The sequence below is a fragment of the Amphiura filiformis genome, chromosome 9 (genome assembly GCF_039555335.1).
Source record: "Amphiura filiformis chromosome 9, Afil_fr2py, whole genome shotgun sequence".
NCBI classification, from domain to species: domain Eukaryota; kingdom Metazoa; phylum Echinodermata; class Ophiuroidea; order Amphilepidida; family Amphiuridae; genus Amphiura; species Amphiura filiformis.
This window is the reverse complement of record NC_092636.1, coordinates 7893658-7907719: the sequence shown is the minus strand read 5'-3', so window position 1 is coordinate 7907719 and position 14062 is coordinate 7893658. Positions and strand designations below refer to the sequence as shown.

The 14062-nt window shown below is 37.1% G+C and overlaps 1 long non-coding RNA gene across 1 annotated transcript; it reads left to right on the top strand.

The window, feature by feature from the left end:
* Window positions 1–53: 53 nt before the first annotated feature.
* LOC140160575 (uncharacterized) lies at window positions 54–7969 on the top strand. Its single transcript, XR_011859994.1, has 4 exons — window positions 54–407; window positions 4261–4299; window positions 5237–5300; window positions 6675–7969. It is a non-coding gene; the product is annotated as an uncharacterized lncRNA (long non-coding RNA).
* Window positions 7970–14062: the final 6093 nt, after the last annotated feature.

The window sequence follows — 14062 nt, the reverse complement described above, 5'->3', positions numbered from 1 at the left end:
TTCTTACCTGCTCTTCTAATTTTTTAAGCTATGAAAATCACAAAAATGATTTTCTCGCTATTTTCTGCACGAAAACGCGAAACATTTCAGTTGAAAACTGTCCGAAATCGACGATATTGCACCGGCCGCGCCGAACCTTCGCTGGGACTAGTACACTGATTTACATGCACCAAAATGATAAGCCGTACTAAATCTTCTTTTTTTTTATCATATTTATTATTTAATGCCGTATTATAATATTTTTTTTTAAATTGAATTAATTTTACTTTATAAAGTTTGTCTCGTGGTCATTGAAGATTGTAAATATTGAAGTTTATAATGTTTAATTCGGGGTCACCCTTCGAATGAAGGTCAACGTTCAAAGGTTCAACACATCAGCTTGGCGTGCGGAATTTTTACATGAAACGGTATTGTATGCTTCCTATAATGTTGTAAAGTATCTTTTTTGACGAGGTTAACATTGAGAAACTGAGGAAATGTTTGATGTCATGCATACATATGACGGCGGATGATCCATGACGTGCGGGATGTATGTCCAGACTGACAGTGACTGAATAGCGCAACAACGCAACGCATGCATATGATATACTGAAATGCAGTAAACCTTAGACGAGCGCGTAGTGTAAGGATACATCGCATATTTACTGCGTTGCACGCACTTGTCTCTGATTGGCTGCTGAGGCGATCTGTTGTTGCCGAGTGGAAATTTATGAATGAACTGTGCGCCGTACGCGTTGTTAGCGCCGAATTTGCAACATCACAGTAGTCGCGCTCGTAAAAGGTTTGCTGCATTTTAGTATAGTAACATGTGTGCACAGTGCATGCATGCATGGCAGTACATGAGTATACTAAAATGCAGCAAACTTGACGAGCGCGATTTCCGTGATGTTGCAAATTCGCGCTAACGCCAGACGGCGACAGTTCATTCATAAATTTCCACTTCGCAACAACATATCGCCTTAGCAGCCAATCAGAGAATGCGTGCGCAAACGCAGTAAATACGCGATATCCTGCTACGCTACCGTCAAAGGTTTACTGCATTTTAGTATAGTATTGATTATGCATGCATACATGCAATGGCTGTAAGTGTAAGCTTTTACTCATGTCCAGCATTGTTTGGCATTCATTCTCAATTTCTCACGATCATGGACATGATGCCATTTGATGGGTCCATGCCTGGCATCATGCCAGGTCAGGACCATGTAGTTGTACTCAGACTCAGTCTCAGACTCAGTACTGACTACTCAGTCTAGTACTGTAGGTATACTAAAATGCAGAAAACCTTAGACGAGCGCGTATTGTAAGGATACATCGCGTATATACTGCGTTGCACGCACTTGTCTCTGATTGGCTGCTAAAAAAGCCTAAGGCGATATATTGTTGCTGAGTGGAAATTTATGAATGAACTGTGCGCCGTACGCGTTGTTAGCGCCGAATTTGCAACATCACGGTAGTCGCTCTCGTAAAAGGTTTGCTGCATTTTAGTATAACCCAGGCAAACCTCAGTTAACACATTTGCTAGTCAGTCAAATTCGCCGACAATGTCAATGCAAATTTACATAGAAATTTAAAACAACTGGCAAGAAGGAAACCTACATAAATATGTTTTCTATACTTCACTTGACCCAAATATATGATTTTTTATGGTGATAAGTCACTCGCACATGGAATTTTAGAGGGATTTGGATAGCAGTTCCATTAAAAAAAGCTGCTATCATAATGAGACTAAGATCTAGAAACACCCCCGAAATGCTGATTTGGGGAATTTTGCTAGCTGAAACTTTTTGATGAAAGTCAATCTTTGACAAGATGTAACTTTGCTACGGAAAGTGCTATGAAAAAATGGTTTTCAGTTTTGGCTTTGTTTACTCAAGGGCTTTAATTTGATATATAAAATGATGCAGTTTGATGGCAAATTTGAATTCACCTAGCATACCTATCTACTGTATTGCCTTGGGCTTGGCCATTACATTGTAGGCCTATAGCCAAAATAATAAATTCTCGATCATGAGAGGATGTACCTTCTGCGTCAGCGTAGGGGGGGGGCAAAATTGACAAATTTTGTGCAAAATTGCCGCAAAAGTGGAAATTTATGATAATTTGGGTTTTTTCCCTCAAAAGTGGGAGGGGGCGCAAGAAAAATATGGGGGGCAAATGCCCCGTAGCGCCCGCCACTGTAATTATTTTAGGCATTGCTTGAAGGCGGGCCCACGTACCGAAAGCTTGTGAAAATTACTGCGGGCCTGCCGATATGCAGGGCCTATTACACAATATCATCAAAGTCACTAGACAACAATAATAGGGAAAACTTGTTCACGAAAGGCTTCATGGACGAGCCGTAATTCACAAATTTTACACGCTATTAAATAGTGACAAAATGGTCCACCAAATCGCTTCAAGTAGATTTACATTTCTCAAAATTTCCAACTTCCAACTAGACACCCCCTGCATAGTGCATAAACGAGTGGCCATTTTCGCTTCTGCTTTCAACATTTGCCAATTTATGTTTAAAACAATTCATAGGCCTACAACAATAGGGAAAACTTGTTCACGAACGGCTTCATGCCCTGTCATTTCTTGAATTTTCGGCCTTTTCAATCTGAAATTTTACACACTAAGGGAGCGATCGTTATTTATGGCAGGGGGGATGGGAAAAGTTAGCGGGAACAAGAAATTTTTTGGGGTCTTGAGGGGAGAATCTGAAATTTTTAATTGAACGAGGAGGGGGATTGTTAAATTTTAAATGGAGAAAATTGGAAAAACAAGGGGGAACGCGAAAATTTTGAGCGGACGCAAGGGGGAACGCGAAATTTTTGTCGATATTTTTGCCAAAACACCCATTCCCCCCCCTGCCGTAAATAACGATCGGTCCCTAATAGTGACAAAATGGTCCACCAAATCGTTTCAATTAGGTCTTCATTTTGCAAAAGTTTCTGACTCTGAGGGGGGAACATCCCCCACCCCCCGCAAGCGTGACACGATGCCCGCTTCGTGCACATTTTTTACATTTACCATTTTTTTAAATCATAACTCGCAAATGCAAAATCGGAATCAACTTAAATTTTGGGAATAATATTTTTTTCATGGATATATCCTGAAGAATGTCATAAAATTAAGATGATGTTAGGATCATGAAATACTCCTTTAAGTGTTTCAAGTGTGTACAGTACTCTCAACTCGAGCTTAAAATACAAAAAATTGTGCATTTTACAATTTGGGTGTAACACTGTTGACTGTACAACATTCTTAAACCATTTTATAAAAAGGGGATCAAAGAAAATCCACCCTTTAATAGGGGGATCCATGAATTTTGATGTCTGAGGTTCCAACCTTTCACTGGTTTCACTTCAAAATATAGCAGGGTCAGAAATTCAGTGAGAATCCATTCTCGCAAAGATTCTCGTCAACAAAATTGCAAGAATCTTAAATGGATTCTGGTAAGGCTAATGGAACTCGATTGTTAGTTTCCGATTGACCGCCCGCATCACTTTTTCAATTTGACCAAAACTTTCATTATTTTCATAAAAAAGTCAATTATCTGAAAATTGAGATGGAAATAATCAAAATTGAAACTCTCAAAATGTCTGACATCCCCTGCTGATCATAATCAGCACTTTTTCTTGGTTGTAGGGGTAGAGGATGTAGTAAATAATGGAAATTTAAGGATTACCTCATCATGTTTCTAGTGATTACAAAATTGCTAATTTCTTTTCATTTTTATGAAAACAAATTCAACTTTTTCTCAATCTGTTGCAAAATGTCTGTAAAGATGATCTAAGCATTAATACCTGTTTTGAGATGGTCTTTCATCAACAATATGTACTTTGGTACTGGTGGGGTAACTAAATTTGGAGAAAGCTGGTCATAAAATCATTGATTTTGTTGACATAATGGATAATGAAAAGAGACCGAATAATGAATAATGAAATAGCGACCTCATCCTTTTTTTTAAACATCCAATCGGAAACTAATAATCGAGTTCCATTGGCCTAATGCAATTAATCATGAACAAAGTTATATGGCAAGAATCCATGGATTCTTCCAAAATTCCACTGAGAGAATTCAAAAGGATTCTCCCACTTGGTTGAGAATTACAGACCCTGAAATAGTGGAAGTGCCCATGGAAAAAAATATTGACCTACCGACCCTCCACATTTTTTACTCTTAGGGCAAACAAATGTTTTTGGCCTTACAAAGTATTATAATGTGACTACATGAATATTTTAATAAATAGTTTAATATTGTGTATGTTTCTTCCAGATGTATAAATCAGAGACTGACCATACAATTGAGTGAAATGTAAGTAGGCTACATACAGTATAACAGTAACAAGCAAAAGACATTCTGTAGTTGACAAGTATGTCACTTGAACCCTGAAATGGTAAGGGAGTGTTCAGAAATACCTTGGTGGGGGTAGAAAATATGTAGGGGGTCATACACTTTTAGAGTTCTAAAGGGTGGGTTATGAAGTTTTGGGTGTATGAAAAGGGGCAATTTTTTACTATTGAAAGGGGGGGTGGTGGTGTAAAAACTAAATACGGTATCAAAATTAATCCTGAAGCAAAAAAACCAACAACAAAAAAAACCCCAAAACAGCCTAAAACAGGGATTGCCATTTGAGGAGAGCGAGAGCAATTGCTCTCTACTGCTCTCCTTAAGGGGGTACTATAGGCCTACCCCTGCCCAATTTTGTGCCTATTTTTGCATTTTTCTCAAAAATTATAGCGCATTGGTGACAAGTAAGATATGTATATTATAGGGGCAAGGACTACAACTACTGGACTGAAAATTTTATTTCAGCACAGACAACAGTTGTGGAGTTACATTCAAAAATGAGGGAAAGCCAATATTTGATCAATAAATCAATAACAATGTGAGCACTATAATTTTTGAGAAAAATGCAAAAATGGGCACAAAATTGGGCAGGGGTGTAGTACCCCCTTAAATCTGATATAGGAGAGTGATTTTTAGCTCTCCTTAGTTGACCATTCTCTCCTTACATTCTATTATAAATGCTCTAAACAGCTTTCCTTGAACTTGAAGGCTCCAGAAGAGCTATTTCATGCTCTCCTGCAAATTCCAAAAGACAGTCCCTGCTAATATTGACATTTTTCCATCAAAAATGTCCCATTAAAAATGGAACAAGTACATGGCAGGTAAGGGTATGTAATTTGTATACTTTGATGAATATTGTAGTAATAACCATAATATAATATTTGTGTGTGTTTTCTTCTAGATGCAATTTGTGTGTGTTTCTTCCTGATGTATTAAAAGAGAATGGCCATACAATGGAGTGAAATGTAAGTACAGTAACAGTACTAGTAGTGCAGCTCCTCTCACTTCCATTTTAATTAATTTCATATACACTCTGATAAACATGATAAAGGTCATGTTCACATATAAATTATTTACCGGGTACCAAAGTTAATCCAGGTTGAAAAAAATTCTGTTCTCATGAAGAAAATTGACCCTGGTTGATTATTTTGGCTAAACCTACTAAAAATTGCAGGCGTGTACATATTCTGCCATTGACTATAACATGCTTGCAGCCTAATTATGCTCATTTTTGGCCCCCACATATTTGTGGGGCTTATGTTATCATCCAGATGGTTGCCCGATTGTTTCTTTGTTTGTTTGGCTGCCTGGCTGTTTGGCTGCCTGGCTGCCTGGCTGTCCGGGGCGGAAGCAAATTCATTAATCCACTGTGCAGCTCCAATGCAATAACTGATCAACTTCAAACTAAGTACAGTGATTAGATATGGTGGCCTGATTTGCTGTGCATACAGAAACAATAGAAAGAGAGTGATAATGGTAGTGTTTACTTGCAGTAATGTGGGTCAAACAGTGAATTTCTGTTGTAACCTGTTCTTTCCGAGGTTGGAAAAAAATGACCCGTGTCAATTTTTTTGAGGTTTTTTCTGTTCACACTAATTATCAACCCGGGTCTAACCGGGACTCATGGCAAATCGGGTTCACCGCTCAGTCTGACACACCGCTAGTCCGACAACACAAATTCCCTATACTTAGAGGTGTGTCAGTCCGAAAATGAAAAGCACGGCGCTAGTCCGAAAAAAGCATGCGCTAGTCCGAAAATGAAAACCACTGCAACAGTCCGACACATCGCTAGTTCGAATCTGAAATCACACTTTTCAGTCCCACACACCGCTAGTCCGAATCCGAAATCCCGGGTCCGAAATACACTGCGCTTGTCCGAATTTGGAAAACACTTCTTATAGTCCAACACTGCGCTTGTCCGAAACTGAAAACCATGGCTAGTCCGAAACTGAAAACTACAGCGCTAGTCAGAATCTGATATTCGGACTAGCGCAGTGTTTCCCCAATTCAAATTCGGACTAGCGCGATGGTTTTCAAATTCGGACTAGCGCAATGGTTTTCAGTTTCGGACTAGCGCAGTGTATTTTAGATTCGGACTAGCGGTGTGTCGGACTGGTGCAGTGCATTTCAGATTTGGACTACATGTAGCGTGTGTTGGACTAACACCCTGTACCCGGGCAAATTAGGCATGATAGTGTGAACACTCCCAAATAAATACTGTAGACCGTATCATTTTGTCTACCCAATTGCAAAATGAGTAAACTAATTTGATCATGCAAGCTTGTAAGTTTGGTTCATTATGCAAAATGTCAGCATATTGTATTTGATTTTTTTTATAGGAAGAAGCTATCAGTGCATCTTACAGCTCACCCATATGACACCAACAGCTTGTTCACCAGACTAGTGATCGCCTGCCATTTTTTTAATAGGAAGAAGCTATCAATGATCTTACAGCTCACCCATATGACACCAACAGCTTGTTCACCAGACGAGTGGTCACTTGCCATTTGTGTTAGGTGCTCAGCGGGTGGTGATGTAACTCCTCCTGTGATGTGATGCAAGTAGTGTGGGCCTTGATCATGTTTTCAACTTGGAAGCCAGTGCAGAGCATGTTCTTGCATCTGACCCATAACTCTCTGTAGGTGTACTCATTAAGAATCTTGGAACTTCAGCTACTTTTAGTCAAATGAAACATTTTCATTACATGCAGAACAGTAGATTACATGTGTGATGGAACTGCTGTGTGAGCTAGACAGGTTGTGATTAGGTTTTTGCAAATTAGACAAGTATTGTAGATGAATAATTTCTTCATCAGTTGTTTTATAATATGTAGCTAACTCTATACCGGAAACATCATCCCCATTTGAAATTGACAATTTTATTGAAAATGGCCTAAATTTGGCCAAATTTGATGTTATTTTGAAAGTTTTGACACTTGAGCTTAACTTGTTTCTCAGTCATGTCAGTGGTGGGTGCTGTAGCTACATCCCTGGCCACGGCCACTGACTAAGAATTGGCATTGCAATGTGTGACATGTAAAGAAGCACAAACAATTTGCTGTATAAGTAGTCATGTAACCAGTGGTGTAACTAGCAGGGGGCAGGAGCCACCCCATGCGATCCACCTTTGTTTCAGATTGACATTTTATTGTGAAAAAGGACCGATATGTCATTGTACAAGCAATACAATAAAAAAAATCCACATAGCCCCTGAATGAAAAGTATATCATTATCTTTGTAATCACTCAAAAAGCATTTTGTGTGAAATTTTTTACATCAGAACTAAGTGCTATATGTAAAGTCTATGGGGGTGACTATTAGAATTGGACGGCAATATTGAAAAACCTCATTTTGGGCCATTTTAGATACTAAAATGACCAAAAAGAGAATGGCACTTAGTTCGGATTAATTAAATACATTTCATTCGGGGGCTACTTAAGTATACAAAAAAAAAAATCCTATACCTTAATGGAAATGGAACAAAGGTGCTTGATTTGAACCCTTGCATTTATTCCACTTTTGTACCATATGTCACTAGTTTAGCTTCAATATGCCAAAAATGATTGCGCGCTTTGCGCACATTTTTACCATAAACTTGTCGCAAAAAGTATTTGAATTCACTATACTTCAAGACAATTTTTTTTTTTTTTTCCCCCTCCCATGTAAAAAGAAATCTGCACCACTGTTCCGGGGACACATTCCAAGCAGATCCCAAGACTCCTCAGAACCCCCTTCCTGTGTCACCCAGTGCGATGATGGTGTTGATGCGCTTATAAACCCAAACAGCATGAAGGATGCCTGCCCCAATATGTTTGCCCCTGCTTGTCCCCCCCAATGAAAATGTCTAGTACGCAACTGGATGTAACACAGGATTTAAAATTACCATTTACCATAGCAATAATATGTTTACACTATTTTTGAATGTATTGCCCTGCACTATACGTTACATCATTCCTCTACATGCAAAGAAGAGGGATACATAACTGGATTGACCCAGGGATGTAAGTAGGCCTGAAGAAAAAATCCTGAAATTCTGGAAAAATCCTGAAAAGGGCATGAATTTGGGTTAAATAACCCCAAAACAGGCTGATAATAAAGTGCTAAAACTTGGACAGAAAAAAACCCTGAATTCAGGATTAATCCTACAAACTTACATCCCTGATCATTGTAATTCTGTAGAATTTTTACATCATGTCATGCTGATAAGACTAAAGTACTCCTCCAATATTATTCTCTCAGTGGGCAGATTACAAGATCTTAAGGTGGCATGCAAGGTCACTCAAGTAGAAAATTTTAGACATTGTTTTGCATTGTATCTTGAAAAGTAATGATGCTAAATACATAAAAGTACATACAAGTTCAGAAAGGAAATGATGCAAGGAATCCAACTAGCACAGCAGATTTCTACAAAAATGAGCAGTTTGTGAGAAAAATGCCCAAATTGACAAAAAGTGCATATTTGTGTTCTAAAGACAAAACTAGAATTAGGGATTCAATTATGTTTCCTCGTTGTTCATGACATTTATATGAAATGGTAAAACAATTGAAATTTTGATAAAAAATATTACTAATTTTTATACTGATTGTTCAGCAATTTTGAAACATTTGAGACTGGAGTGCCGGGTATTTGGGCTCAAAATTAACTTGAGTGCCGGGTGGAAATTAAGAAACATTATGTAGCTAGAGGTTTCAAGTGGTATAAAAATCTCAACTTATTTTGAGAAAAGTAGGGATGAGGCTGTGGATCACAAAATGCCCTTTTAATCATTGCTACTCAGCCTTACAAAAACTTCAGTGATTTGTCAGTTAGAATCAGCAAAAAACTACAGAATAAGACGGCAATGTTTAGCCGCTAGGCCCGCTACCTGCAAAATAATGAATTCAAGCTGTAAGCATGCATACAATGTACAGGTTCAAGGCATGACAAATTTTACACTCTCGCGTAATCGCGTAGTCGCGCTATGCGTTACAGTATACGTTACAGTAAAAGTGTGGATTCATCACGGATTAACAATGGGTGGCTCCTATACAAAGGTATAGGACTGAGGAGTTCCTGAAAGAGTTCTCTCGAATTTTTTTAATTTTTTCTTTGGGTTAAAAATATGGGTCAAAAAAGGATCAAAATATGATTTTTTTTTTAATTTTGACTACTTTTGGACTTTTAAGGTATAGTTTTAGAATGATGACAAAAATTTGAGAAATTCACCGATTTGGATATTTAGGGTAAGTTGTTATGACATACCAAAAACAAATTGGCATAAAAAAATCAATTTTGGTGCTTTTCTCAACAATTGCTCATTTTTTGTAGAAATGTCCAGTGTTGGTTGCTTGCATCATTTCCTTTCCAAAAATAAATTTCTTTCTTTTAATGTTATGTACACATGTTAAACACAACTTTATGTATACTTTTAGTTTTATGCACTTATCATGCGCATATTTTTTGGGGGGCTTTGGGGGCGCCAGCCCCCCGGGGTAAAAGCAGGGGGCGGCAAAAACGAAGGGGCGGCAAAAAGAATTAGTAAAGAAAAAAGGGTGGAAAAAATTAGAAAAGTATAAAAAATTTTGAAAAAATTCTACTATGTGAAAATATGTTGCTCTTAGGGCACCAGCGCTTATAATCCTTTTTTTTTTGCTCTTCACTTTTTGAAAAAAAAAAATTGGTCAACCTTTTTGGTTTGTTGAGGAAGGGGCGGCAAAATTGAATTTTCTTCAGCCCCGGGGTAGGAGCGCCACGGCACGCCACTGCTTATGGTACTTTTAAAGATACAATGCAAAACAATGTCTATTAAATTTCTCACTGAGTGATCCTGCCTGACCCCTTAAACTAAATTGGTAACAAGGAATAACTATAGAGGAGTTCAGATTTCCAGACTTTCTGTCCAGTTGTGACTGTTGGAAATCCAGATTTTTTTAATGTGTCTAAAAGCAAAAAATCTAACAGAAAAATGCTTCAAAGTCAGAAATCTTCAATTTGAGACTTCATTTGGGACATTGCCGTGATTTTTCTTACATTTAATTGGATTTCCAGGATTTTTCAAGTAACATTGGCAACTGGAATTCAAGCCGTTTTCAGAAAGCAGACTTGGAAATCCGGACATTTCTTTGATTGAAAAGTTACTCCTCTATAGGGGCTATGCACTTATTTTCTGCACAGGGGAGCTACTGGTCATTGACCAGGGGTATCATGCGAGGCAAAAGATTCAAATAAAAAAGGTCTTTTTTCATGATCAGGCACTGTACTTCGTATCGTGAATAGAGTATCTAAAACAAGGAAATTTGAGAAAAAGGTATACCTTGTACAATAAATCATTGTTTAGGGTCCTTTGAGACAAATGTAGTATGTAATAAAGGTTAAAAGTTATGAACTTTTGAATTTGTGTTTTCCCAGTTATCATGAAGGGTTTTAGAGTCAAAATATGACTGATTTACTTGCTTCTAATGGGGCAAAAATAATATCAATACTTATTTAGGGTATGAAATTGCACTTGTCATACTTGTTTAAGGGGTGCATTTTCAGACCTCATAAATACTTGTTTAGGGTGCTATTTGAAACTTCGTGGCCACGCATGATACCCCCTTGTCAATGAACAGTGCCCCCCGGATTTTCTGGGATAGCCCATTATACATTTTATCATATATATTTACATCAAAAGCCTTACGATTTACTTGTATGATTATGTAATTCACCACATTTCTTTTGTATTTTGCTATTATTTGTTCAATAAAAAAAAAATTTAAAAAAAACATTCTGTGATTTGTTGATGTTGTCCTTTTAATAAACGCAATGTAACCATTAAAATATTAATAGAGGGCCTACTTGTAATACAGGACTTACATTTATTACTTGACTAGAAAATGACTTCTGGCTTTTATTAATTATTTCTTTGAGGTACACTTCTTGATTAGGCGAGGAAAAAACACTGTTTTACGGGCGGATGGATTTTTTAAGGTTGGTCTGAACCCTGGAAATATGGAAACTTTCGAGCCTCATAACTTTTAAATTGTTGGTCTAAAGTGTATAAAAGTATACATATTTAGAATGGCAAAGACTTGGTAAGTTCATCTGTGAGGTCAAATTTGGGCCAAAATGGCAATTTTGGCCCCAAATCCCAAAAATAACGGTTTTGGCCCACTTCTTTTTCGTGCATCATAACAAAAATATTCTTGAGCCAAATTTTTTTTTATATTATTATTTTTAAAAACTAGATTAAAATATCTAGGACCCGTTTTTTCATTTTTTTGAATTTCGACCAACTTTGAGAAATTTTCGCCAAAAATGTCAAAAAACGCTGATATTTCAAAAAAAATCATAAAAAGCCCGATTTTGGCCCAAATTTCAAATATTTTTGGTGGAATTGGTCAAAATTTGACCTCACAGATGAACTTATCAAGTCTTTGCCATTCTAAATATGTATACTATTATATACTTTAGACCAACAATTTAAAAGTTATGAGGCCCGAAAGTTTCCATAATTCCAGGGTTCAGACCAGCCTAAAGTAGGGTCAGTCGGTCAGGATTTTTTTATTTGGTTTAAATTTGGTTTTATGGAGGCCAAAATGACAGTTAAACAGTGGTGTAGACAGGGGGTGGGTGGAGAGGGGGAAGCTTCCCCCCCCGTGAGAGGGGGAGCTTCCCCCAGCCAGGGGCCATGCCAGTCCCTTGTGAGAAGTCTTGCCCTCCCTGTGGCTGTGGGATGCTCTGAATATTTTTCAAAAAATTCCGGAATCATCAATTTTGGCCCCTAAACGGTTGATTTTATATAATTCTAGCAACAAGTAAAAAAAAAAAATTTTAATCCCAAAAATACAAGATCTGGCCAGTCGGGCCTATAAAACGGAGTTTTCCCGTTACCTTAAGCTTCTTCTATTATTCATTTATTTACTTTAGGCCTATATTTTTTTGTTTTCATATAATTACACTTTTCGATGTAAACAACAAAACAAAAAAGGACAAAACAGAAAATCATACCAAAATATTAGAAACAAAGCTCGTATTCACACGATATTTAAAAAAAAAAACATTCATCATAATCCAGGTCTGTCGTATGTTGAAAGAGAAAAAAAATCAATTAAATTAAAATATTGTTGTTAAAAGGAACAAGGTGTCAATGGTCCAAATTTTGAAATGAAACTTGAAACACAGAAAAAAGAATTACATTATTACAGGTAGGCCTATCATGTTCCGATACTAAATATTTTGTCAAATTTGGAAAAGTGAAAGCTGTGCCAGTCAAATTATTTTCGTCCCAGAATTGATCAAATCACAATCTTGAAAAAACACAATTTTGGAAAGGATACTTTTGATTTAGGCCTATGTAGGCCCTATGTATGCGTTTTAGTCCGGGGTCATAGTTTGATTCTCTGAACTTGACATGGAAAAAGAAAGTCATAAAAAGTGAACCATTTTGACAAAGTTACCTTATTAAAAAGTCACTCCAGGTCGAGATTATTGTTCATTAAAGTCCTTAGGGAAACTACATCGCTTGCCTTTTTACCTAAGCAATCGCATTTTCTTTCCTAGGCCTACTCTTATAATAGGCCTATCCCAATCTGGGAATAAAAGCTAATAAAATCCCTGGCAATGCACCCTGGCAATTCACCGCACGGGCCATGATTTTTTCATGAGTGATGCTCATAAATTCGATATTTTATTCATATTGTGTGTTACCTACTGTAAATCTATAATTTATCTAGTATAAATTAAATATACATGATAAGTAGCTACAATCTTATGGAATTAATACGATAGAAATACCAAAAATTAACTTTCAGTGCAGTTATAAATTAACACTGAGTTTGTGCATCAACTAGACGGTGTTTTAATGTTACGAGTTGTGAGTTCAGTCAGAGTGCCGGTAGGCACATTTTACAATCAGTAAATCCAGATTTCTAAGACTATATAAGAGGAGAGCAGATAAAATACAAACATCTTGAGGTAGCCCTTAATGTAACTTAAACATGACATGAGTCACTCCAAAAAATAACGAGTCCGTTTTCTGTAAATGGCCATCGTCCACCCACGTAATTTACCAAAGGTCAACATTTAGGTAAGCTTTCCGGGCTATAAAAATTTCCCTAAACTCGTTAAATTATGTCTCAAATATTTCAGCTAATGATCACACACGAATTAAACCACAACAAAAGGAGTAAAAATCATGTCTGTTATTTATTTTATTTGCATTTTATTAGAACTACATGTAACATTTTCGTATGCACTAATATCATAAAATATTTTATAGTGTTTGAAATTACAATTTGCGTGGATGCGATTTTTAATAATAGAAACGTTGAGGTGTGGAATGCTGCCCTCTATTTTTTAATAAAAGTCCTATACGCCAGTGGTTAAGCGACCAAGGTGATATACTTGTGCTCCGGATACTTGCGAATGCATTCAGTAATACGTTTGCAAATATCTTGGATTTTGCCACAAAGGAAAAAAATCAAGTGGTGTGAGGTCTGGTGAACGTGCAGGCCACTCCACAGCATGAGCCATCCCAACCACTCTGTTTGATATCCGTGGACAGAGTGAAAAACGAGTACTTTTATTCAAAAGGGCATATCTTCAAAAGTTGTGAGCCGATTGAAATAATTGGTTTGGTTTATTAAAGTTAACGATTCAAATATATTTAATCAACATTTCAGAAATAGGAGAAAAGAGGGCGCAATGTGGGGCCTCTTTTTTTTTTTTTTTTTTTAAGGGGGCACCCTGTAGTTGTTCAAACTCCAAA